At 28.3% G+C, this 4,645-nt stretch overlaps 1 long non-coding RNA gene across 2 annotated transcripts; it reads right to left on the bottom strand.

Moving 5' to 3' along the window:
- Nucleotides 1-202: 202 nt before the first annotated feature.
- Nucleotides 203-4,331, bottom strand: LOC125493495 (uncharacterized). Of its 2 annotated transcripts, XR_008967790.1 has the most exons (4): nucleotides 4,166-4,331; nucleotides 3,509-3,807; nucleotides 988-1,068; nucleotides 203-895 (listed from the first exon to the last, which is right to left on the bottom strand). It is a non-coding gene; the product is annotated as an uncharacterized LOC125493495 (long non-coding RNA). The 2 variants fall into 2 exon arrangements; XR_007270103.2 differs by having other exon boundaries at nucleotides 203-1,068.
- Nucleotides 4,332-4,645: the final 314 nt, after the last annotated feature.

Here is a 4,645-nt window from a genome sequence, read left to right as displayed (position 1 = left end):
TATATTTCAAGGGTTAATTTTCGTAAAACAACACTTTTCTTCCAACTATTACTCGAAAGTTTTAGTGCCATATTGTTTTCCAATTACAAAAACTTGACACTTGATGTTGCATATGTTTAGTATATTGTTTTCCAATTTCATTGTCCGGTTGCTTTCCGAACTCCATCTCCATGTTCTTACATCCATAAACAAAGGAACAACAAAACACAAAATCATTTACATTTCCACCAAAATTGCGAACACATGAACAAACAAACCAACACATAATTGATTAATACTATTAGGTTTTTGTTTGTCTACTTCCTAGAGTCTCGCATACGGATTAGCTAAGCTTTAATGCACTATAACTCCACGATACAATTTCAAGTGCAACACATAATAACTATGCTAACTCTGCATCCTAGTGTAATGTCATGTTGCTTGAATTCTGTCAAAGTGAGTTCTAGCGTCCTCTTCACCTCGATTTCCATCCCAATCCAGCAGTACCTTTTTTTCAAATGCCAATTAAAGCTTCTCTCATCCCTTGTTGAGTTCTTCCAAGTCCTTCGCCCTCTAATTAAACAAACGAACACACACACACACACACACAAAAATACTCTAAAATAAAAGTGCACCTAAATAAAAGAGCAGAACAGATAAAAATGGCGGCCACACCTTTTCTCTCTCTTCTCACCTTCTCTAACTATCACTACTTCCGACCGCTCACTATCGCCTTCTATAAGCTGCTCGCCGTTCATCAATGGCAATTACAAAAATATCGCAAAAATTGTGTGAAATTGAGACTTGAGATATATATCTAAACTTGACACTTGAAAACCACATTCACCTTCTCCGACGAAAACTATCGCAAAATTGCAGATGAACATGAAAGAAAATCGCAATTGAACGTAAAACCCTAGAAAAATTGGGGAAAAACTCAACTACAGAAAAATTGAGTGAAATTCGATTTGCAAATGTAAAAAATAAAAAGATTAAACAAATTCTTACCAGAATTTTGAATCATTGATTGAAAGTGAGACTTGAGAGCGTAAGAATCAGCCTTTTAGGAGAGAGAAATCACGTTTGAACCTAAGGAAAAAGAGAGAGAAAATCAGGTGGGAGGAATTGATTTTTTAGGCACGCGACGTGGCTAAATCGTGGCCATCTAATATTGCCTTCTAAAATCGACGGCTCAGATGGCTTGTTTTCAGTTTTCAGATTAATTGTGGTTTTCACAAGATCTTATATATATATATATATATATATATATATATATATATATATATATATATATATATATATATATATATATATATATATATATATATAGAAGTGAGTTCATATGAGAATGCATACTTATATGAGAAATGAGAATGAATTTTACACGCCATAACTCTTAAGAATAAGTGATGTAACTCTAATGAAAAAGTGATGTAACTCCAAAAACAAAATATTTGAAAAAAAAAATTCAAAACAAAACAATTTTCTTTTTTTTGAATTCAATTTTTTTTAGAGGGATATAACTCTAATGAATAAGTGTTGTAACTCTAAACCAATCGTGTGTTTGAGATTCATTCTCATTTCTCATGTAAGGAGCATTCTCATGTGATCTTGCCCCTATATATATATATATATATATATATATATATGTATATATTATATATATGTATATATATATATATGATATATATATATATATGTATATATATATATATATGTATTATATATTATATGTATATATATATATATATATATATACATATAATATATATATATATATATATATATACATATATATATATATATATATATACATATATATACATATATATACATATATATACATATATATATACATATATATACATATATATACATATATATACATATATATATATATATACATATATATATATATATATATACATATATATATATATATATACATATATATATTATATATATATATATATAATATATATACATATATATATATATATATATATATATATATATCTATTATATAAGGGAAGGGGGGATCAATGGTGTCCTCTTTTGAAATGCCAATTTTGCCCCCCTTCTCTTTCTAAATTATAAAATGGTGTGTATACTTTTGACTTTGCTAAATTTAAGAGCTGCCTATATTTGGCAAACTGTATTCCTCCTCTTTTTTTCCTCAAAAAGATATTACCTTATCCAGTTCCCATAGCCACAGTCAAGAAAAAAATATTTCGTGCCATATATCATACAAGTTGCACGGATTCGATTATGGGCTTATAACTACACAATGCTATGATCTAATAAATTTTTTATAACTCAGAAGAGAAGCTCCAAACAAAAGAGGGAAAAAACTAAAATAAATTTAAAACGCTAATAACTTAATAGGTCATGATTAGATTAACAATATTCGCGCATTTCCAGAATATTATTATGTTCGCAATGACATTTTCTGAAATTTTCAATGATATATAATTTTTTTTTCTAAAATGTTCAAATTTTGACTCTTATGCCGAAAAAAATTGAGTTTCTGTTTCGAAAAAAAATTCAAACACGCATCGCGTGCAAAAAATTCTAGTATATATATAAGGGAAGGGGAGAGCAATGGTGTCCTCTTTTGAAATGCCTATTTTGCCCCCCTTCCCATTCTAAATTAGAAATTTACTAACAAATTAAAGGGGTTTCAAACAAAAATACCAAAAATATAATTATAACAATCACTCACAAGTCAACTAAAATCATAAAATTGCATAATTTACGTTATGCAAATCACCAAAATGAGGAAACAGTATAAAACCTTAAAAATTCACTTACAAACTACAACCTATGAAAAAATTGACTTGAAATCAAAGTGTCCACTTTCTTTACAATTTATGAAGTACTGTACTTAATTCAAAAATCAACTAAAAAATTATATTATTAGAAATCATAAATAAATTCAATAAAATTTCTATTTTGTTCATAGTTATTAACTTTGAAAAGTAAAAAAAAAAAAAACAAAACAAAAAGAATGTTGAGAGACTTAAGTGACAGAAACTAAACCAATCAAATTTTACAACTAAAAACAATTATACTTTGTATGTCTAATGTTCAAATTTTGACTCTTATGCCGAAGAAAATCGAGTTTCTGTTTCGGAAAAAATTCAAGCACGCATCGCGTGCAAAAAATTCTAGTATATATATATATATATATATATATATATATATATATATATATATATATATATATATATATATATATATATATATATATATATATAGGGGTAGGATCCGCTGAAAACAGCTCTTAATCTGAAAACTGAAAACAAGGGTAACTTTTACCACTTTTAGGATAACTTTATATACTTTAGGGGTAACTTTTGCCTGTTTTAGGGTAACTTCATTATATTAAGGATAACTTTATATATTTCAAGGGCAACTTTATATATGATAAGGGTAACTTTTAGTACGTTTAGGGTAACTTTGAGTATTATAAGGATAACTTTTAACTAATAGTATTACTATAACTTCTAAGTCTTAATATTTTCCTCACCTTCTTCTTCAACTTTCATCTTCTTCAACCTTCTCTTTCTTTCTCAACTATCATAATAAAAAATCTGGACAATTCCAAAACAACCCCATTTCTGGAACATTCTCAAATCTTCACACGCACAAACACAAAAACAAACTAACTAAATTATGGCTTCAGATTGAGGGAAAAAAACAAATGGAGTTTTCCAAATTAATGCTAAGATTGAACATGCATTTTATTCAACAAATAGAATAGATCTTTAACTTCAAATTCTCACTCGTTGCTTGCGGCTTACCCTCACCAGTAGCAAAATTAATTACCTGAAATAGAAATAAATTTGTCAAAGATTTTAATGTAGGTAAAGATAAATTTGAGTGGAAAAAGAAGAAAAGCGATCGAGGTCAAAGAAAAAAAAAGTGAAAGACGCCATGTTTGCTAGACTCTATGTTTGCTTCAATATCTTCAACAAGAAGTGAAGTCAGACATTAGAATTAAAGAGAGAAAAAAATCGTCATTTCACAGTACATTATCAAACATCAGCCATAATTCTGCAGAGAAAAATCAGACGAATTTAATTTGCACTGAAGAAAAAAATTTAATTTTGCGAAGAATTCAAGCATTAGAATACATTAATTCATCCGAAATGGCAAATTTTGCCCTTGAATTATGCATACCTACCATGAATTTGCTTAAGTTCCTAGAAATCAAATGGTGAGAGGAGAGAGAATTTGGGGTTTTTTTTCTGGGGGGAGAGGATCGAGAGAGGGGGAGTTTATTTTGGATTTGGACAAAGAATTCCAGCCTTAGATCATCTTTGTAATTTTATTTGATGGCCCAGATCTTCTGTTTCAGTTTTCACATTAATGAGTGTTTTCACAAGATCCTATTCCTATATATATATATATATATATATATATATATATATATATTTTACAAAACACTTCTTACTATATTATTCCCTCCGTCCCATAATATAAGTCCTGTGTCCTTATAAGGTGTCCCAAAATATAAGTCTTATTTCTATTTTCAATCAATAATTATACCCAAAATACCCTCATGAAAATAGTTTAATTCCCAAAATGTCATCATAATTTCAGCTTCCAATTCACCTTATTAATGACAAAATGGAATCTTTTACCTCATTAAACTCCTCTACAC

Source organism: Beta vulgaris, chromosome 9 (genome assembly GCF_026745355.1).
Source record: "Beta vulgaris subsp. vulgaris cultivar EL10 chromosome 9, EL10.2, whole genome shotgun sequence".
Lineage (NCBI taxonomy): Eukaryota > Viridiplantae > Streptophyta > Magnoliopsida > Caryophyllales > Amaranthaceae > Beta > Beta vulgaris.
The sequence above is the reverse complement of the archived record's forward strand: the minus strand, read 5'-3'. Positions and strand labels throughout refer to the sequence as shown.